Source organism: Canis lupus, chromosome 27 (assembly GCF_011100685.1).
Source record: "Canis lupus familiaris isolate Mischka breed German Shepherd chromosome 27, alternate assembly UU_Cfam_GSD_1.0, whole genome shotgun sequence".
NCBI classification, from domain to species: Eukaryota; Metazoa; Chordata; class Mammalia; order Carnivora; family Canidae; genus Canis; species Canis lupus.
The window spans coordinates 38,533,374-38,555,732 of NC_049248.1; the positions used below are offsets into that span (position 1 = coordinate 38,533,374).

A 22,359-nucleotide genomic window follows, 5' to 3' on the forward strand; every position below is an offset into this window, starting at 1 on the left:
TCATTTTAATTATTTGGTTTCAGCATTTTTTCCTTCTTCTCATGAAATCTGTTAGCCACTTTCCTAAAGGGTTAACAGAGGATGTGCTAGAGATCCATGAACTGGTCCAGAGGCTCAGCTCAGTTCACGTTTGTTGCCTTCCCTTACTGTGCTTCAACACAGGTTATGAAGATGCCAAGAGCAAGTTCCTGACTACACCAAGCTCACAGGTGAGCCAGGAGAGACAAAGGCAAAGGAAGTATGGGCTCAGGTTGAGACATTGTACTTCATATTACTTTTGGAAGAAATGAATCAAGTACTAGATTTCTTGAACAGCACTAACAATCCATTTTGACCAGCAGAAATGGAAAATCAAATGGGTAAGTTAGGAGGGCAGGGAAAATTTGGTGGTAGTGGTGTATTAAAAGAGAGTGAAGGGAATTTTTCCCTTCAGTTTATTTTTATTTTTAAAATTTTATCTTATTTTAAAGATTATTTATTTGAGAGCAAGAGAGAGCATGAATAGGAGGAGGGGCAGAGGGAGAGGGAGAAGCAGACTCCCCACTGAGCAGGGAGTAGGGAGCTGGGAGCCTGTTATGAGGCTCAAAGTGAGGCTTGATCCTAGGACCGAAGATCACGACCCGAGCTGGAGGCAGACACTTAACCAAATGAACCACCCAGGTGCCCCTATTTTATTTTATTTATTTATTTATTTATTTATTTATTTATTTATTTATTTATTTTTAATTTTTATTTATTTATGATAGTCACACAGAGAGAGAGAGAGGCAGAGACACAGGCAGAGGGAGAAGCAGGCTCCATGCACCGGGAGCCCGACGTGGGATTCGATCCCGGGTCTCCAGGATCGCGACCTGGGCCAAAGGCAGGCGCTAAACCGCTGCACCACCCAGGGATCCCTTATTTTATTTTTATATCCAATGTGAAGCTTTGAATTCACGAGCCCGAGATCAAGAGTCACATGCTCTACTGACTGAACCAGCCAGGTGCCACTCCTTCAGTTTTTTAAATTGAACAATTTTGGACTTAGAAAGATAGTACAATGAGTACCAATATACCCTTTACACAGATGTATCAATTGTTAACATTCTATCATGTTTATTTGCACTATTTGTGTATTTTTTGAACCATAAAAGTAGGTTACAGAGCTCTTGACATTTTGCCTGTTTAAGAGGCATGATCACACCCTTGAGATACACAATGATTCTATATCATCCAATATAGAATCCATATGTAAATTTCCCCAGTTGTCCTAAATATGTCTTTTACGGATTTTTTTCCCTCCCCAATTCGTGATTTGATCACCGTTCCCACATTCCATTTAGTTGTGTCTTTTCACCTCTTTGAATTTATATTTTGTTTTTATTTGTTTCATGACATTGAATCTTCGAAGAATTTAGGCTGGTTACCTTGAAGAATGTCCCATATGTTGGATTTATCTAATTATTTCTTCATGAATAGATTCAGGTTAAACATTTTTGGCAAGAATCGCAGGTGGATGTTGTGGTATAATAGCTATGCATTTAGAGTTAATGGACCTCATGGATTTATGTGTATGGATCTATCTGTATTCTACTGGGAGGAGGGCTTTAGTTTTTATCAAATTTCCAAAAATTCCATGAGCCCCCTGAAAGCTAAGAACTGGGGTAGAGGAGTATGTAGTTATTAACAGGAGGTAAATAGTTATTCAGTCTATGCTTAAATCTTAAATAATTTTAAACCTTTACATATTGTGTACATTTTTAAACATAGTATTTTATTTGTAGGTTTTTTTTTTTAAATACAGTGCTATACATGGTAAAACATTCAAACAATACACAATATACCAAAAAAGTATCCTGACTCCAGTTATTCAGGTCCTCTGTTCTTGGCAAAAGTAACCTGCATTTCCAGTTTCTTGATCCCTCTAGATAGTTCATGTACAGGTAGTACATATGTGGATATGTGTCCTTTAATTATTTTATACAAGTGGGAGAATTTTACAGAGGAGGTTTGCTATAAGTGAACCTGATTTATTAGATCAACTGCAAATATCTGAAGTGAAAAAAAATCAATTGTATATAGTAGGCAACAAACATATTAATAGTAAAAAGAAACAAAACAAAAAAACCAAATCAGGAGAGAATCAGTGCTGGTGACCACACCTGCCATTTCACTCAATGAGTGGGCAGGAGACCAACACCCCAACCTCCTGTTCCTTCAGCTGGGCTTACCCTCAGAGTACGCATAGCCTGAGCCAAGGGTGAGGCTCACTTTTTATTTCTATTTCACTGTGGTAAGAACACACGAGATCTACCATCTCAACAGATTTTAAAGTGCACAGTACAATATTGTTAACTACAGGTGCAGTGTTGTACAGCACATCTCTAGAACTTCCTCCTCTTGCACCACTGAAACTTTATACCTGGTGATTAGCGGCTCTTCCTTTCTCCTCCTTGCTGCCCCTGGCAACCACCACTCTTTACTTCTATGAATTTGACTACTTTAGAGACCTCATATAAGTGGAATCATGCAGCATTTGTCCCTCTGTAACTGGCTTATTGTACTTAGTATAATGCCCTCAAAATTCATCCATGTTGTTGCATATTGCAGGAATTTCTTCTTTCTTTGTGGCTGAAGAGCGGCTAGCTTTTAAAGACTGTATTTATCACACAGCATGGCCCCTAAAGGGAATTCAGCTTCATCTAATGTGTAACTGAAGAACTGAAATGTCTTTCGGTGCCAAAGGAATGCCAGCTCAATGCAGGATTTACCAAGAGAGGGTTTGTGGATTTATGGAGAGAGGGTTTCTGAGCCTCCAAACTGGCATTGCTCCAAGGGATCTTGGAGGGACGTTTGAACTGTGCAATTTTATGCAGTGACTTGAGAACCCAGGCTGCCTTGTTCAGTTTTGTGCTTTTAACAAAGTTAACAGAATATCTTGTTTGTTCCACACTGGCATATAGAAACCTAATTTGGGAACCCTGGGTGGCGCAGCGGTTTGGCGCCTGCCTTTGGCCCAGGGTGCGATCCTGGAGACCCGGGATCGAGTCCCACATCGGGCTCCCGGTGCATGGAGCCTGCTTCTCCCTCGGCCTATGTCTCTGCCTCTCTCTCTCTCTCTCTCTGTGACTATCATAAATAAATAAAAATTGAAAAAAAAATTTAGAAACCTAATTTATTCTTTTATATAGCTACATAGTGTTCCATTCCGTGAAGATACTAGAATTTGTTCAAAATTGGCTCTCTACTGATAGATATTTAGATTGTGTTCAGACTTTTTCTCCTACTATTCTAATACTTCAAGGAATGATGTGTCTTTTTATAATAATACATTTCAAGGATCTTGAATGACCAAATGATCATAGGAGAACAACTAGAATATTTTGCTATATTTATTGGAAAATATGGGCTTTGTTTTCTTTCCTGGTTACTTTTGTATTGATACTATTTTGGTACTAATTCTGTGATTTCAACTTTTTCAAAATTGAGTTTAAAAATATCAATTACACCAGGCGGCCCGAGTGGCTCAGCGGTTTAGCGCCGCCTTCAGCCCAGGGCCTGATCCTGGAGACCCAGGATGGAGTTCCACGTCAGGCTCCCTGCATGGAGCCTGCTTCTCCCTCTGCCTGTGTCTCTGCCTCTCTCTCTCTCTCCTTTCTGTGTTTCTCATGAATAAATAAATAAAATCTTAAAAAAAAATCAATTACACCTGAAAAAAATCCCAATTAGCATAGTTTTAATGGCATTTAATGGCATTAGGATCTCAAAAGACAACTCACCAAGTATCTTTAGTAGCTAGTGTTTATTCCACAAGTATTTCTTGTGTGCCTCTGTGTACCAGGGACAATATTAAGGGTTTTAACAGATTTCATGTCTCCTAGTATCATTGAAGTTCTGCTGAAATTCAAGACAGAGAAGTAGTTAATCATAAGATAATTTCTCATTTATTCCATGAAGTCTATAAAATTTGTATACTAGTGAGGTGGAAGGGAGAAAAGTAATGTATTTGTATTAAAAATTGTATTTTAATGTATCTCCTAGGCAGCCGTTATAAACAGGTACTTTTCTTTCTTTTTCTTTTTCCTTTTTTTTAAGTGGCTATTCTGAGTGCTAAGGCTTTTGGAAGCCTCAACTGTCCTAGATTCTAAGATGAAATTTTCAAAATACACCACATTATAAGCTATTTTCTATTACAGAGGTATAACTAATCTCTGATTAAGATTGTAAGCCTACTATACACAAATGAATTCCAGACATTTAAATGTAATTGATATGCTTTCTTTAGTTTGATAGAACAGAAAAGTATTATCTTTATCCAATTAACATCTACCTATTAAAATTATTTTCTTTTTAATTTTTAAATGGATAATACATGCATATGATGCAAAATTTTAAAATGGAACAAAAGACATCTACAGAACCAACCAATATAGCCAATTTCTTCTGAGATATTCAGTGCAGACACAAGCAATTATACAGGCTTACATTTTCACCTTGCATCCTTCCCTCCTTTTCTTCTTTCACTCTTTAATAATTGGTATGATCAGTCCTTCCTAATTCTTCTTTTTATTTTTCCCTAAGTGCTTTTTCCTGGCTCTTACTGCTGACTTGGTTTTATATCAGAACCTTAAAATCAACTTGTCCAGATTGAAAAAAAAATCCCACTAGTAATTTTGAGAGTGGAATGCACAATATTTATAAGTTCACTTTGAAAGAATTGACATCTTAAGATGATGAGTCTTTAAAACCAAAAAAAACATGATATTTTTGTTTAAGTTTTTTTTTAAAAAAGGATTTTATTTGTTTTTTATTTGGGGAGAGGGAATAGAGGGGAAGGGAATGAGAATCTCAAGGAGACTCAGTGCTGAGCGTGGAGCCCCAACATGGAACTTGACTCCCAGGGCTCATCCCATAACGGGGAGATCATGACCTGATCCAAAACCAAGAGTCAAATGCTCAACCGACTGAGCCACCCAGACAACCCTTGTTGTTTGTTTGTTTATTTATTTATTTATTTATTTATTTATTTATTTATTTACTTTTAACCCTTGTTTTAGTCTTTTAAAAAATGACTGTTAAGTTTATCTTGAGGAATTTTTATCTTTTTATTAATTTTTTGGGTAATGATTCCTTCTATTATGTCTCCTGGTTACTGTTTGTATGTATGAAGACTATTGTTTTTCCATATTATGTTTCTTTATTGATTTTTTCATTGTTTGTAATAGTTGTTCAGCTGATTCTCTTGAATTCTCCAGCTAAGGAATCACTTACTTGCACATACTTTCAGAACAATATTAAATTATTGATGATGTTAAGTTGTATGGTTCGGTTAACTTATGTGCATAGTTTCTAACAAAGTCTCTCTTGGCAAACTGCTTAACTGAAAAGCAATATATGCTATTAAATATGAACACAGGGCAGCCCTGATGGCCCAGTGGTTTGGCGCCGCCTTCAGTCTGGGGTATGATCCTGGAGACCCGGGATCGAGTCCCACGTCAGGCTCTCTGCGTGGAGCTTGCTTCTCTCTCTGCCCGTGTCTCTGCTTCTCACCACCCCCCATGTCTGTCCTGAATAAATAAATAAAATCTTTAAAAAAAAAATATGAACACCAACAAAACAACCAAATCTACAGTCAACCACAAAAGCAAAACAAACAACCAGCTAACAAAAACTGTTCTCCTATGCAATCTTGTGAATCAGGCTTATCTCACTTTAGTGAAAACAAAACAACAAAATGAGATATTTTGATACAGAGGTTAAGATCTGTATCACTACCATGAATAGCCTATAATTTCAATTTTTTTGTGTTCCTTAAAACTCACTGTTCTCAGTTTATTAATCTTACATTAAACACATGTATCAATTTTGAAATGATAAAATATTCTAATAAAATATTAGTTTTATTGTCTGTTTTTTATGTTGTAGATCCACATAGAATTTAATTTGAAAACTGAATTTAGGGCAGCCTGGGTGGCTCAGCAGTTTAGTGCTGCCTTCAGCCCAGGGTGTGATCCTGAAGACCTGGGATCGAGTCCCATGTCAGGCTCCCTGCATGGAGCCTGCTTCTCCCTCTGCCTGTGTGTGTCTCTGCTTCTCTCTCTCTGTCTCTCATGAATAAATAAATAAAATCTTAAAAAAAAAAAAAAGAAAATTTAGTTAACAAGGAAAGTTGAAAACTCTGGATTTGGTTCTCTTGTCTCTCTCTTTGCTGGCATAGAGCTTGTCATTGTAGACCAAGAGTCAGTAGGTCAATGGCCCAATACAATAGTCCTTTTCTTTTATGCTGGAAATATCTGTAGAGAGGGAATCTTAGACTCTTATAAGTGAAATTCTTAACAATACTAATTGTTTGCTTACCTGCAATGTATGGATCGTTAAGATAAAGCAGGGTGGGAACCTGAGTTACCCAGGCATATCTTTCATCTGAATATGAAGGAAATGATTCATTGATACTCAACCCAAAAGACCTTGCCTGGAAAATAGTACAGTATTGCATAATCAAACATTTGAAAACAAAGTGTCCGAGAAAACAGTCTGGAAATCAATTCCCGTCATTTTCTCTTATTACCTTAACTATTGTTTGCTAGTGTCCATAGTAGTAACCACCTGTGCTTTGTTTTGCATTGTTTTCACAGTAGCCTCCTGAGGAGGTGAGGTGGGTCTCATCACTCTAATTTAACAAGTGAGGAGAGGGAGGCTGAGGCTCACAGAGGTTCAAGACTCATACAGGGTTGCGTAGGCAGAAAGTGGTAGAGCCAGGAATGACTAAATCTAGGTCGGCCTAGGAAGTGAGAGAGCATGGATTATATAACTTCATGTTTTAGAAACTCAGTTTTTTGATCTGTAGAATGAGCATAATAGTCATTTTGCGTGCTGTATTGCTAAAAATGCAATGAGATAATGTAGGTAAAACATCCAGGTCAGTGTTTAACATGTGCATGAAGCTTAGTACATATTTATTTCATTTACTTTTAGCTCTTTATTCTCATTGCCATGTTTATAATTCTATAGCTGTGGGCTTAATTAGTAAGTAAAAATTTCCACTACCTAATTCCTTATGTATAATAGTAAATTAGGGTATTGAATTCTCAATATATTTCCTGAGACTTAAAGCAAATTTCTTTGGGTATTTTAGTTTACTCACCCCTCCCCTCACTTTTGGGCTAAGGGCCAAGAGTATTTTGAAGGGATTAAAATGAACCTACAATTTATTGAATCTGACCATTTAATAGCGCTAGAGTGAAGTTATAATACATCTGCAAGGTGACATATCTAAAGAGGCAATATGCAGTGGGTGTAAGCAAAATCATAAAAATCCATTTATCTGCCAGCACATTTATGTAAGAGATTACACTACTGGTCAGGAATTTCCTGCTGTATGTCTTTTTCTTTTCTTTCTTTTCTTTTCTTTTTTTTTTTTTTTATGGAATTTTTCAATAGCTTGTAATGGGCTGTTGTGCTTCCTCTTCAGGCTTAGCTGTTATCAGTTCCACTCAGATATTCCTTCCTATTCAATTGGGAGGGCTTTGTGACACTTATGAATGAATGCACCTATTTTTTAAATGATTAGAATGTTGATTCATATCATAGGAGACTCATCATTTCTGTTCCCCCATACACAGGACTGTGGTAAGAATTTACTCTTCTCAAACATACTTTAATTATTTGAACCTCCAGGAAAAGGGTGCCATCAAATAAAAAATCGCATGTGGATTTTATAAGAATTAACTTCCTCCTAAAATATGCAATACTAACAGTCGAGAAAATCTTCTAAGTAGGTGAGGAAACACACTTGAGTGTTTCTAATTACATGCATAATGCTAAGTGAAAAGAAGAGCATGTAGAAAGAATATTTCACAGGTAACAGAAAATCAAAGTTTAGGTCTGAACTCTGGGACCTACTGTGTGAGCATGGGCAAGACACATAGGACTCCTGAGTCTCATTTTTTTTTAACTGTAGAAATGGGCACTGTATCATGGCCCTTAATCTTATTTTATTTTAATAGGACAAATGAATCTCCCCAGAAAATCTTAGTTTACAAATGTGGCATAAAACTTTACTCATGCTGCCTTATTTCAATGTGGTTAGATATGCAAATGAAATAGTTGGCTATTGCAATATTCACATAAGGAATTAGTAAATTAAACTAATATAAAAAGTAAGAAGATTTAATATTTTCCAACTTTCAATGGAGAAATATGGTTTTATGTTTTGTTTCAAAAAACAATTAGATTCAGCAGTAGCTGGTTCAATAAATTAATTAGCCACCTTGGGATCCCTGGGTGGCGCAGCGGTTTGGCGCCTGCCTTTGGCCTAGGGCGCGATCCTGGAGACCCGGGATCGAATCCCACGTCAGGCTTCCGGTGCATGGAGCCTGCTTCTCCCTCTGCCTGTGTCTCTGCCTCTCTCTCTCTCACTGTGTGCCTATCATAAATAAAATAATAATAATAATAAAAAAAACTTTAAAAAAAATTAGCCACCTAAACATAAATCAGCTTCAATCTTCTTTTCTTTTTATCAATTTTATATGAAAAATCTGCCAGTAAAGAGAAAGGAACATAAGATTTTCTCAAAGTGACCTTTATAGCAGTTGCATATAATGGATGTGAATTGTATCATATCAGATGTTTTGATTCATCTAAATTAAAATTTCTGGTATATTATACGAACCTAAAGATTTTTTTTAAATATGGCTTTTTTTTTTTTTTACTGTAAAAATAGTTTCCAGAAATTAAAGTGTGGGTAAATATAGGGACTATTGGAAAACTCCATTGTGCTAATGGATAAACGAAAGAAAAATGATCTAGAGATGCATACCGTGGGAAAGGAGATACAAAATTATCACTAGTGCAAGTGATGTGGTTATTTATTTGGTAAAGCCAGAAAATCCATCTTTATACTTTTGGAAACAAGTGATTTTAGTAAAAAGATAGGTTAAAAGTAAATGCACAAAATTCAGTAGCTTTCTTATCTACCCAAAATTACCAGTTAAAAATATAAGAGAAAAAAAAGAGTTCCATTTTCATTAGAACGTGAACTCCATGAGGGCAGACACCATCTTGCTCACTGCTGTCTCCCTAGCTCCAAAGCTGTGCCTGGTACATAGTAAACAATAATAAACATTTATTGAATAAATGAGTAAGTAGTAACAAAAAAACATCACAAAGAGGAGCTTCTGAGTGGTTCAGTCAGTTAATCTTCTGCCTTCAGCTCAGGTCATGATCTTGAGGTCCTGGACATTGGGCTCCCTGCTTAGGGAGTCTGCTTCTCTCTCTCCCTCCGCCTCACCCCTCCGCTTGTTCTCTCTCTCTCTCTCAAATAAATAGATAAAATCTTTTAAAAACAAAACAAAACAAAATCCCAAATGATTAGGAACCATTGTGATATGAAATACATAGGACCTTTATGAAGAAAATCACTCAAGTATACTGAGGGACGTAAAAGAAGACTAGGAAAAAAAGGAAAATAACTGGTTCATACTTGGAAGGATTCAATGCTATAAAGTTGTCAATTCTTTCAAAAACAATCTCTTTATTCAACAGTAATCTTATCAGAATTCCATGGATTTTTCTTTTTTAGTTGGTCAGATCAAGTCTATATTTCATGGAAAAATCATTTTGTAAAAAGAGCTGGTGAATTCTCAAAAAAAGGGTCGTGGTTATACATAGGATGCTCTTGTCTACCAGATATTCACTCATTCAACAACTATTTTTGAAGATCTACTCTGTGCTTGGCAGTGTTCTAGGCACTGAGGACGTGAAAGTGCATAAAACAGACCAAAATCCCTATTCTGGTGGAACTTAGTTTAGAAACGCAGACAACAAGTAAACTATGTAGGATGTCAGCTAGTGACATGTGTTAAGGAGAAGAATGAAGCAAAGAAGGGACTAGATAGAAGGAGGGTGTGGGGCAGGGTGGGGGTAGACGGAAGTTGTGGTTGTAAGTAGGGTGCTCAGGAAGACTCACAGAGAAGGTGGTATTTGAGTGAAGACTTGCAGGGGGTGAGTCATGAAGTTATCTGGGATATTAAAAGCTATGGTAATTTAAACAGTGTGGTCTTAGCTCCAAAAAGCCACGGAAGGATGGAAAAAATATTGAGTTCAGAGATTGCCCCAAATATAGATGGAGATTTAGCATATGATAAAGTGGCCCAAAAGATGGACTTTTTATAGATGGTGCTGGGACAACTTGCTATAGCCATTTGGGGAGAAAAAAGTATGGGATTGTACTTACAGAAATTACAAATGGATAAAAGATGTGTAATCTTAAAAAACACAGACACATTAAGCTGCTAGACAACGCTTAAAGTGAACCTTTTTACTTTTTAAAAAGATTTTATTTATTTATTCATTCATGAGAGACACAGAGAGAAAGAGAGGCAGAGACACAGGGAGAGGGAGAAGCAGGCTCCATACAGGGAGCACGACGTGGGACTCCATCCTGGGTCTCCAGAATCACACCCTGGGCTGAAGGCGGCGCTAACCGCTGACCTACCTGGGCTGCCCAAGTTGAACCTTTTTATACTCACACTCTGTGACTAGAGCAGGCTTGTGAGAGCGTGACAACAGGGCCGGAAAACGCAAATGAATGGCTCACAAATCTGACCATAAAAGTTTAATGTGGCGAAAACAAAACAAAATAAACAAAAATCAAAATTGCCACCACGAAAGTTAGATTTTTTTCAAAAACCAACACATATCGCAGAAACACTGTATTTCCTTATTTTTTCACCCTTTCCAAGGTTAGTGTATACATAATGTCTCTTTCCCTTTGCTCTTAAGAACTATTAAATTAATAGTGCATATTCTAATAAACTGCCTGCTAGAAACCAGAAATAAGGTATACAAAGAATTTTAGAAAACAAAGAAATTTCTCTTTCGTACTCCAATAGCAAAAGTAAAAAGAATATGAACACAATTCACAAAGAAAGAAATACAAATCGCAAACAAAAGTGAAAACATGTCTAATCTTCTGAGGAATCTAAAAAAGATAAGCCAGAGCAATACTGAGATGCACATTTCTACCAATTGGGTTGGTGAGGTCGAGGAGGACTAATTATGAGAGACAAGGAGGGTGGTACATTGTTCTCAAGTGCGAGTGCACATTTGTGTAGCCATTCACGAAAACTAAATATGTTCAAGCCTTTAAACATTTTTCAGATTATTTTCCAGATATAATTGGACAAATGATCAAAGAGGTATATATCTCAGATCAAAGAGGTTTATCTCAGCATTGCTTGCAATAGCAAAAAACTGGAAGTGATCTTGATGCTCATAAATAGGGGGAATGGCTAAGCTACAGGATCTATGTATGGACTGTAGAATACTATGCAGTTATTATTTATTTATACGAAAAGATGTCTGCAATAAATCGTTAATTAAAGAGCAGACTACAACAGTCATTTTGGAAGACAGTCTGGCAGTTTCTTACAAAGCCAAACAAACACAGTCTTACCATATGATCCAGTAGTCACAGTTCTTGGTATTTATGCAAAGGAGTTGAAAACTGATGTCCACACAAAAACCTGCACGTGGATATTTATAGCAGTGTTATTTATAATTGCCCAAAATTGTAAACAACCAATTCTTCAGTAGGTGGATAGATCAGTAAACTGTGTGGTATATCCAGACAATGAAATATTATTTAGTGATAAAAAGAAATGAGCTATCACATCAGGAAAGCACAGAAAAGACACTGAGGAACCATCAATGCCTGTTGCTAAGGGAGAGAAATTAGTCCGAAAGGCTACATGATGTGTAACATTCTAGAAGAAGCAAAACCATGGAGACCTTGAAAAGACCAGGAGTTGCTGGGGGCTGGGGGAAAGTGAAGGGAGGGATGAATAGGTGGGGCATAGGGGACTTTCAGGACAGGACAGCTATTCTGTGTGATAGTCTAATGCATTTGGTAAAACCCATAGAAAAGTGAATCCTAATGTAAACGTTGGATAATACTAATACTAATACTAATAATATTATTATTAAGTATTTGTTCATCGGTTGTAACAAATGACCCCACCGATGTAAGATGTTCATTATAGGGGGACTGGGTGGTGGAGGGTGAGGAATGAATATACATCAACTCTCTGTTCTTACTTTCTGTTCAATGTTTCTGTAAACCTGAAACTGCTCTAAGAAATGGTGTATTAGTTAAAAAAAAAAACCTTATAAAGGTTTTTATAAAGGTGTACAATTCTCTTTTGTAGTGTGTGTGTTTGCATGAGTGAGTGTGTATAGGGGGACCTGTGTAGAAATACTCAGGATGATTATGTCAAAATGTTCATAATATCATTTTCCAGTGTCAGGATTCTAAGTGATTTTTTCTTGTTTTTTCTTTTCTTTTCTTTTTTTTTTTTTTAAAAGATTTTTCATTCATTTATTCATCAGAGAGAGAGCGAGAGAGGCAGAGACATAGGCAGAGGGAGAAGCAGGCTCCATGCAGGGAGTCCGACGCGGGACTCGATCCAGGTCTCCAGGATCAGGCCCTGGGCTGAAGGCGGCGCTAAACCGTTAAGCTACCCTGGCTGCCCTGATTTTTGTTTTTTAATTGGTGTCTTTCTGCACTATCTAAATATTTTATGGTTATTTGGTAACCAGAAACAAAAAAAGTATTTTCGTTTAAAAAAAAATAAGACAAGAACAATTGAAGAGAACATGGGGCACCTGGTGGCTCAGTTGGTTAAGCATCTGACTTCAGCTCGGGTCATGATCTCAGGGTCTTGGAATGGAGCCCTGCATTAGGCTCAGGTCTGCTTGTCCTCTGCCCTTTCCCCACTCTCATGCTCTCTTTCTCTCTTAAATAAATAAATAAATAAATAAGCAAATAAAATCTTTAAAAAAAGAGAGCACCACCACCAACAGCAAAATGTAAACAAAACAATCTATGATCCTACCATCTAGAGATAACAACTTTAACATTTTGGTATCTGTCCTTTGAGGCTACTTATAACAGAGGCAGCTTTGGAATATATACAAACATTACCTATAATTTTGCAACACATTTATACTATAAATGTATATTATACATGTATATAAATATAAATGTATATAATATAAATGTATATTTATAGTTTTGTTCCCTTTGTTTTAAGCTTACTTTACTCCTGTTAACCTTTACCATGCTGTTAAAATTCTTTGAAAGCATCATTTAAAAAAATGTTGCAGGGTAATCTACCGTAGGAAATCCAATCACTTGCTGATTTTTTTTTCACATTAGAATGTTATAAACAACATTGCAGTGAACAATATTTTATGAAGAGTTGCTATTATGTCCTGATTATTTCAGAGCCAAGGATATTTCTAAGGTGATTCAAAGTCATCCCTTTAAATAAGTGGCAAACCAGTAACTAAGTCCTTAAAATGGGAAGGGATATTAAACTGTTTAATCCCATCCCTGTTTGCATGGAAACATTGCATTGAACCAGTTTATTTTTTATTTTTATGTTTTTAAAAAGATTTTATTTATTTATTCATGAGAGACACAGAGACACAGGCAGAGGGAGAAGCAGGCTCCATGCAGGGAGCCCGATGTGGAACTTGATCCCGGGTCTCCAGGATCAGGCTCTGGGCTGAAGGCAGCACTAAACCGCTGAGCCACCCAGGCTGCCCACATCAAACCAGTTTAGAGTCCAGTTTTCTTTCTAACCTTAAAATTTTCCAAATGTACATGATGCCTTTATGAAAAAATTCCTAAAATAGAAATCTGAATTTATAGAATTAGAAGTGGCTATTCAATTTATAAATATCAATGAATATCATTTAGTATCAATGAAGATACCAAATCAGAATGATTGCACTTAACTTTTGGGGGAAGGGCGAGAAGCTGGTGTGGAACTTAAGATCCTTTGGAAAATCTCATGAAACTATGGCTCCCACACTCAAAAAAATGTCCATGTGTGGGTACACCCATATATTTGCATACTTTGCTGGAGGTGTGATGGTCCATCTGTGAACCTCAGGTTACTGTAGCATTTGAACATGACCAGGACTTTGGTTCATTAAGGCATTTCAAACAAACAAACAAACAAACAAAAAAAGTCACTTTCTCTTTGTATAGTTTTATAAAATCTTTTCCTTTACAGGTTTCATTCAAGCACCCCAATCAACTGAAATAAATAAAACATGCTTTTTTGATGAAAGGTTTTTTAAAAATAGCTTTACTATTGAGTTTTTTTTTTTGGTTAAATATTATTTATGAAGAATGTTAAAAACAACTGGAAAGGAAAATGTCACAGAGAACAATTCCCCTGGGTGGGGCCTAGGAGATTCATTCTGTGCATAAGCCGCCTCTTATCAGAAAGTTACCAGTGACGCCATATCCTTTTCAGGAAACCAAGCAAGACTTTTTTTTTGACTTTGAATTCCTTACTGATATCAGAGCAGGCAACCCTGATGTATTCGTATATTTTTAGAGTACGTTAAGTCCTCTGTTACTAAAGGTGTTACCAAAGGAATCATTCTACGAAAACCAAGGGTGGAGGGTATTCCTTTCTAATGATATTTTATTGACCATTGTGGATTGGAGATTAACTGAGTCTATACCCAGAGATTTATTTGGAGGAAGTGATGAGGGGAATAGCGTATAAATGGGGTGGAGGGAAAGCAAGGAGTGTTTGGGAAGAAGGGCATTTGAGCCACTTGAGGGATGTGCCTGCTGCTCCTGAGTCTCCCTGTACTTCCTGGGCTCGGTGCTAAGTGTTCTATGCCTTCTCATTATTCTCCTTAACAAACCCAGGAGGTGGTAGATATTATTATCTTCTCTTAAAAAAATGAGGAAATGGACATGGATAAGTTTAAGTAAATGACCCAAGTTCTCACAGCAAATAAATAGCAGAGTCAGAATTTAAACTCAGGAATGTTTGGGCCCCAAGCTGACCTACATGCTTTACCATGATGCATACCTCCATCCCAAAGTAATGCTGATGTTATGTAATTTGTCCCAATTTGGTTTTTGGTTAACAGCCCAGAACTTCTGAAAACACATGGCACATACTCCAGTTTATTTATTTATTTAAAGGATTTCTGTCTTTCAGAGGTCAGGGAGAGGCAGAGGAAGAGGGAGAGAGAGTGTCAAGCAGAGTTGGCTCTGAGAGCAGAGAGTGGAGCCCAATGCCACCCTCGATCTCACGACCCTGAGATCACGACCTGAGCCAAAACCAAGAGTCTGAGGCTTAACTAAGATACCCAGACATTTATTTTTATTCAAAGGAGGAGGAAATGTTGTCACCAGGACGGCAACACGGGTCATTTCTGACTTCACTGTCCTTCACAAGAACAACTAACAATTAATTATTCAAGAACAAGACAGTACTAAGAGAATCATAGAACACAAGGATGAGGCTGAGGCACCCCCTATACCACAGACACTAAGATAGACTGCATTAGAAGGATGAGGGAAGTGGCTACGTGTTGACTGCATTTCTCAACAGAAACTTTTCAGGCCAGGATGATTATTCAAAATAACTGTCATCCAAGAATTCTATACCTGGAGAAGCTGTCCTTCAGAAACAAAGGAAGAATAAAGATTTTCCTGAACAAACAGAAGCTGAAGGAGTTCATCTTTATAACAGCATTTATCTATAGGAGCCAAGACATGGAAGCAACCTTCGTGTCCATTAATGGATAAATGGATAAAGAAGATAAGGTCTCTGTGTATAGTTACACACACACAGTGGCAATTCCTGGCAAGAAGCACAGGAGGCATGCTATGGCAGGATTGAATGGTTTCTTTTCTGCTGGAGAATAACATTTGACAAAATTGGGAATTTTAAGAAAATATTCGCCATGTCTGATAATCATTTATTAATCAAGTATTTTTTTTTTTTGGTAGTAGATGCTGGAAATATAATGATGGACTAGTCAATGTTCCTGTTTTCAAAGAACCCAGAGATTAGAAAGAAAGAATATAAAAAAAAGTCAGTACAGGGTATCAAGGGCCATAATCACAGGGCCTTATGAATGCACCTGGGAAAGGCACCTGACTCTACTGAAGGGGTCACAGAGAAATTGTTCCAGGGGAGGGAACATCTATTCTGAGCATGACTGTCTATTCAATTTGTGGAGTCCAGTGCAAAACAAAAATGCAGATCACTTGTTCAAAAATATTAAGAATGGCAATACAGAGACAAGAGTACTAAATCAAGCATAGGCACTTCTAATTGAATTTCCTTTCATTTAGACTGCAACACCCACAATGAGAACATTCCAAACCATTGTTTAGCAAAATGAACCCAGTCTGGGTACTTATGCCATTTGTTTCTTTTGAAATGTCATTTTTACACAACTAACATCTGTGGTTCTAAGAGAATATATTTAAATCAGTTAGGGTTAGGGTGTGGCTGTAATTTTTGAAAGAACCATAGAGTATTAAAACAGGTGATGGTTGTTTATTATTTATGGCATTTCTCTCAGAAAGTTGCAGAGAACTTTCTGGGAACTCCAGGGAATATTTAAATACTTTTTTTTTCCAGTAGCCTGAACCTCTGAAAGAAATAATTTATGTAAATGATAAAAAGTGAGTGTTAGGGGTATTTGGGTGGCTTGGTTCGTTAAGCATCTGACTCGATTTCGGTTTAGGTCATGATCTCAGGGTGGTGGGATGGAGCCTTTCCTGAGGCTCCTCACTCAGCAAGGAGTCTGCTGGAGATTCTCTCTCTCCCATACCCCCTCCTCTCTAAAAATAAGTAAATAAATTGTAAGAAAAAGTGTCAGTATGTTTGTTGGGAATGAAAACAGAAACTTTACCTGTTGATTACCGAAAGCAGAGAACATGGAATCTATGGAATATTGTATTATTGTTGATTTTTTTTACTGCACCTTTTAATAATTTTACACATCTCTGTTGACAGCCATATAACTTACAGTGCTTCTGTGGGAGGAGTCTACCTCTGGGTCCCCTTGGTATCATGCTGGGCCATGTGATTTGTTTTGGCCAATAGAGTGAGAGGAAGCAATGTATGCCATGTCTGAGTGGAAGTTTCCGGCAAACACCAAGGGCCATTGCAGTTTGGCCTCTATTTTCTCTCCCCTGCCATGTCCAGTGTGTCTCCTAGAGAAGCTGCTCCTTCGGCTTTGATCCTGCATGAAAAAACAGGAGCAGAGCCATAGCCAACAAATGAAATGGGACTGAGAAATATATCTTCATTGTTGAAAAGCAACTGAGATTTGGGGGTTATTAATGACTATAATCTAGTGAAAACTTGCTAATTCACTATCTTATTTATTATAGGGCAACGATTCACAAACCCAAGTATTTGCCTGAAGGATGCTCAGTGATCCCAGTCCTCTAGAGAGTGACATTGCTCTCATAATGATGTAGGTTCTTCCAGAGACACATCCTCTGGGAATTCTTCGGATGGTAATCTGATCGGCTTCGAAATCAAGCTGAATCCTAGAGGTAGGAGCAGGGGCTGGTGTCTAACACCCTCTGTTTTCACTTCCCCACTGCTGCCTGCTGTCTACTTGACCTGGAACACATTGCTTGGCCTCAGTTCCCCGTCTGCAAACTTGGAATAGGACTGTCTACTTCATAAGGTTGTTAGGGCAGAGTCAGTTTATGCTAATTTCTTTCACATCAGTGCCTCTTTCCCATCAAGTTTTTCTCCCTTATTCAATTAGCTTTTTTCTTTTTTACTCTGCCTATCATTTTTCATATAAAAGAAATAAGACATTTAGGGATTAATGTTGAGCTTCTTTTTGTTCCTCTCCAAGTACCTATTCCTTTACCTCTCCCCGATGGCAAACAGTATCTCATATTTAGTACATAATTTATTTTGATATCTAGTTTATAGCGTTTATTACACATGTAATAAATTACATGTACAATGTACATGTATACGCAATACTTATTAGTATATGATACTATATATAACCTAGTATTTTACATGACTTATTGGTATACACGTATTATATTAGTGTACACTATATTGGATTCATGTGTGTGTGTATGTATGTACATATATACACACACACCTAAGATATGCATATAAACACAATCTTTACATAGACACACTTAGGATAAAAGAATTAGTAAAATATTACCTTTCCCTAAAAAAATAATGGCAGGGAAAAATAGTTTCTCCCTGTGAAGTTTTTAATTATTTTATGTAATTTGTCAGTTTTTTCTAATTGTCTCTGTAGGCCAGGCCCTGTAGTAGGAACTGGGGATGAGAACAGAAATGGACTTGTCCTCTTTGAGCTTACCTCCTGATAGAAAGAGGCAGAAAATAAACAATTGAGCAAATAAGGAAATGCAATGATGGGCCATGAAAAAATTAAGGGTCACTCTTTAATGACTGGAGAAGAATAATTAATTTATAGCTGTTTTGAGGGAGGGATGTAATATTTATTGAGCAACTAAGTTTCAGCTAGTTTATCTGTATGATTTAACTTAAATATTATAGTAATCCTGGGAGTAGGTCCCTTTTATGGATGAAAAAATTTGAAGTTCACATCCGTCAACTAACTTTCCTCAGATTACCCAGCTGGCAAATTGAAGAGTAGCCTTTTAATTCTTACTGCCTACTTCTTCCTCCTGCCTAACAATCTCTTTTCCAGTGGGAAAAGCATACATTTTTTCCTGTCTACCCTCGTCTCTATACCCTCCTCAGTTATGCTGTGTTCTAGGTGGTAAATTATTTTACCTTAAAAGAAAGTTAAATTTCATTTTTCCCTTCATGTTAAGGGCAGTACTTTCATAAACAGAGCAGGACTGGACTCAAATTCTAAACCTCTCAAACTGCAGTGCTACTAACTTGATAGCTGTGTGATTTCTGGCAAGTCACTTAGCCTCTCTGAGCCTCTGTGTCCTCAAGTGTCCCAGGAAAGAGTGCCAGGTTGAAGGTTTTGTGACCTCAAATTTTAAGTGAGCAGGGTCTGGGTTAGTGAATTTTATTATACGTTGCATAGTGATATTGCACACCGATATAGACTCTCTCTCTGGTGATGTGCACAAGGATTTGTATAACTTAGGTTACTTCCTTGGGGTGGTGCCTCAGAGGCCTTGGTGAACTAGAAACTTGAATCCTGGGTCTGTAGAAGAACATCCCTTACTTCTACATCTCACTCTCAATAATTTTTCAGGCCGGGGAAAAGTTTGCTTGTGGTGCCCTCTGCCCTTGTGGATAAAGGAGGCTCAGAATGACTTTGAAGACTCCTCAGTGAAGGTGGGAACACTGGAGAATTATCATTTTCTTTCTCTTCATTTGTCTGGGTAAGAGTAACTGTAATAAAGTATAGTTCAGGAGGGCAAAAACCATTTTGGAGAAGCCTTGAAAGTGATTCAGTTTCAAGTCACAAGATCAATTATGCAAGGTTCTAGAACTACTGATACTATTACAGCAGATCCATGGCACAGGTTCAGAAGGTGATTCAGGATGTCTCTTTCCTTGGACATTAACGCTCATTACCTGAAAATTACTCAGCCTTGGCCCTTAGGGAAATCTTAAGTGCCCAGCCCAAATGGCATAATCCTATTTGAAATACCAAGATCTCACGATAATGAACAATGTAGAAAGAGAGAGGGCACTTGTCTGGGTTAGACCTCATCAATTTGATAATTTGCAACCAAGAGGACAATCATCTCTAGATCACTGTGCATCTGTCATATAAAGGATCTCTAGACTTTTAGCTGTGTGCTTAAATTATCTTGAGAAAATGAGGCAGAGGGAAGAAGGAGGGGAATAAATTCTCACTTTTTTTTAGGCTCCTGCCTTTTTGATGAAATGAACTTCGTTTGCTGACAATTTCTCTTCTTGCCTGCAAATTAGACTAATGAGTCCTACCTCACAGGGATGTGATGTGGGTAGCATGAGACTATGTAACTAAAGGCCTCATGTCATGTTGGGCCCAGAGCAGGTATGGAGTGGATGTCAGTTCTCCCCTCATATTTTGCTCATCACATACCTGACTGATGTCTGTTAGGTGCCAGGCTCCATGCCTTACACACCATCGGGGAGATGTGCAAATTTGTCCTCAACAAGCACATGGTCCAGGAAGGAAGATAAAGCTGTGTAAATGGACCACTTACTGGTGGGGTTTTTGAAGGAGCCCAAGAAATAGCACCCCTCTTCCTGGCTGAGTCAGGACCTTGGAGACTCTGAGAGGGACCCAGGAGTTGAGTGGATTCTGGACAAGATGGTGTGGATCTGTTTGCCCAGGAAACTTCCCAGGTTTTCAGACACTGCAAAGGCCCCGGGTGCAATCACTGGCAACCTAGAGAAGCCCAGGCCTCCTCTGGGTGAGAGGAATGTGCAGGAGCCAGGAGCTGATCCACAGAGGTGGGCGGACGGCCTGTGGGACTCAGACTGCCCACAAAGCTCCCCCAGCCACCCCACCCCCCACAGGCAGGAGACAGGGGAAAGGTAGAAGGAAAGAAAACCCTCATTAAGTTTGTTTTCAATTTAAATAGAAGGATGAAGAACAACTGACGTTAATACTAATACCTCATTACTGGTTGATTTATTTGGTCCCTATACCCTGGCTGTCAGAATCACCTGTGGAGATTTAAAAAGTTATAAATACCTGGTTCCACCCTGTGGGTATTCTAAATTAGAGGGTTTGGGATGGGGCCCAGACATCTGCATTTTAAAAACTCTCTACAGGTCATTCTGACAGGCATCCAGGCTTTTGACCCACAACATTGAGCAATGTTGGTGTGGTTAATCTTAAAAACAAAACAAAACAACCCCCCCACCCCCCCAGCCTTCTTTAGAAGAGGACCAATGAAGATTGCATTACACTTCTGTGTGAATAACTCCTTCAGATCTGTCTGCCAAAACAGATAAGCTTAAGAGAGTAGACAAATCAAAAGTAAGTCCTTCCTCTTTATATAGTTTTTTGTAGAAACAACCGCGCGGATACATTTTTCTCTTTGTTCCATACTTTGTATGCTCAAAGCCAGCATTTCAAAAGGCAGTTTTCCCTAGGAACGTGGATAGGATCATAAAAGATTCAGCTGCAGATTTACCCAACCTGTGGTGAATGCCTACTATGTGCTAGCAATTGGGCGAGGCAACCTCCTTATGTTTCCTCAGAGGAGAGAGTCAGGCTAAAAAGGTAGTGGGCTAACGAAGATGCTAGGAACTGGTGAGGTTTGGGGACCACGACTTAATGAAAGTTCACCTCCAAGCTGATGAAGACATGGTAATGCTGTGGCGTGAAAACCTCAGCAGAGGCACTGGAAATTGGTACAGCTTTGGTACATACATTTGGTTATATATTTTAAGGACTAGATCTATGCAAATGTTCTTACAATTTTACTCATTGATCCAATTTCTGAGAATTATATTAAGGAAATACTTTTTAAAAAGTAACGTGCTATAGGTAAGAAGAGAATACTTACCATATTTTAAATTTATAGCGACATCTAGAAATTGCAAAAATTTAATCATTAAGGACGTAAGTAAATTGTTGCATAGTGAATAAGGACTTAGTTAAATGTCACATCGACACTTAAAAGTGATCATTATGAAGTCTATGTAGTGATAGGTAATATGCTGATGACAAAATATCACATGAAAAAAATATGAGATGGATAGGGGTTTTGTGCATTGGAATAGTTGGATTCGGAGTGTTTTTTCCGTTGTGGAGTGGTAGATAAATATTGTTTGGGTTACCCTGTATTCCTTTCTACCCTATACGGACCCAAGAGGAAAAAGAAACTTTCCACTCTTGGCCAGTGAACTGGGATGATGTATGCTTGAAGTTTTGGTGACTTTGTCCTTTTTTTCTCTACCAAATGAAAAAAGCTTGCCTCAAAAAAAAAAAAAAAGAAAGAAAAAAGGTTGCCTCCAAGAAAAGTGTAAGCTAGAGAGATGGATCAGGAGTCAGAGAGATGGATGGATGGATGGATGGATGGATGTAGGGATAAAGGGGTAGATAGATAGATCGAAGGACCCACCTAATGACAGTTTGTAAGTCCCTGCAACAAACCCCTAAAACTGTCACTTATGTGAACCCACTAACTTCTTTTCTTATACTAGTTAATTTCCTATTGGTCACTTGCAATTCAAAGAATTCTGACAATAGAATTGATTTAATTGCAAACATTTTTATTCTGTGTCAGAATTTGCCAAAGTTGCTATTTGTTTGTTGGTTTTTAAATAAACTCTTTTTACTTTCTAAAGTCACTGGAACAAGCTGTCCTTGTGTGTAAATACTGCTTTTGTGAATCATTTCCCATTAAATTACTGATTGACTTTTGGTTTCTATTGACTGTAATTTCCTCCCGAGTCTTTCTCAGCTTTTCCTAAGACATCAGCCACACTAACTATTTTCCCACATCCTGTTTCTGACAATAGATACCCTAAGAATGCTTTCCAAAGGATGATCTGAAACACAATGTGAATCCAAATCTGTACAAGGCAGGAATACATGGGCAGT

At 37.8% G+C, this 22,359-nt stretch overlaps 2 long non-coding RNA genes across 8 annotated transcripts in view; one reads left to right on the top strand and one right to left on the bottom strand.

Annotated features, from left to right (window-relative positions):
* The window catches only part of LOC102154451, a 94,504-nt gene that overhangs the window by 19,975 nt on the left and 52,170 nt on the right, over window positions 1-22,359 (bottom strand). The window contains exons 1-3 of one of the 3 annotated variants that reach the window (XR_005380081.1): window positions 11,435-11,957; window positions 6,337-6,451; window positions 3,759-3,873 (exon numbers count right to left, since the gene is read on the bottom strand). This is a non-coding gene — a long non-coding RNA (uncharacterized LOC102154451). Of the gene's footprint in view, window positions 1-3,758; window positions 3,874-6,336; window positions 6,452-11,434; window positions 11,958-16,839; window positions 17,056-22,359 lie in introns of those variants that run through there. The other 2 variants (XR_005380082.1, XR_005380083.1) reach the window with 2 other exon arrangements.
* Window positions 17,055-22,359, top strand: part of LOC106557921 — an 80,201-nt gene continuing 74,896 nt past the window's right edge. The window contains exons 1-2 of one of the 5 annotated variants that reach the window (XR_005380079.1): window positions 17,055-17,374; window positions 19,060-19,142. This is a non-coding gene — a long non-coding RNA (uncharacterized LOC106557921). The remainder of the gene's footprint in view (window positions 17,375-19,059; window positions 19,143-22,359) is intronic. The other 4 variants (XR_005380076.1, XR_005380077.1, XR_005380080.1 and 1 more) reach the window with 4 other exon arrangements.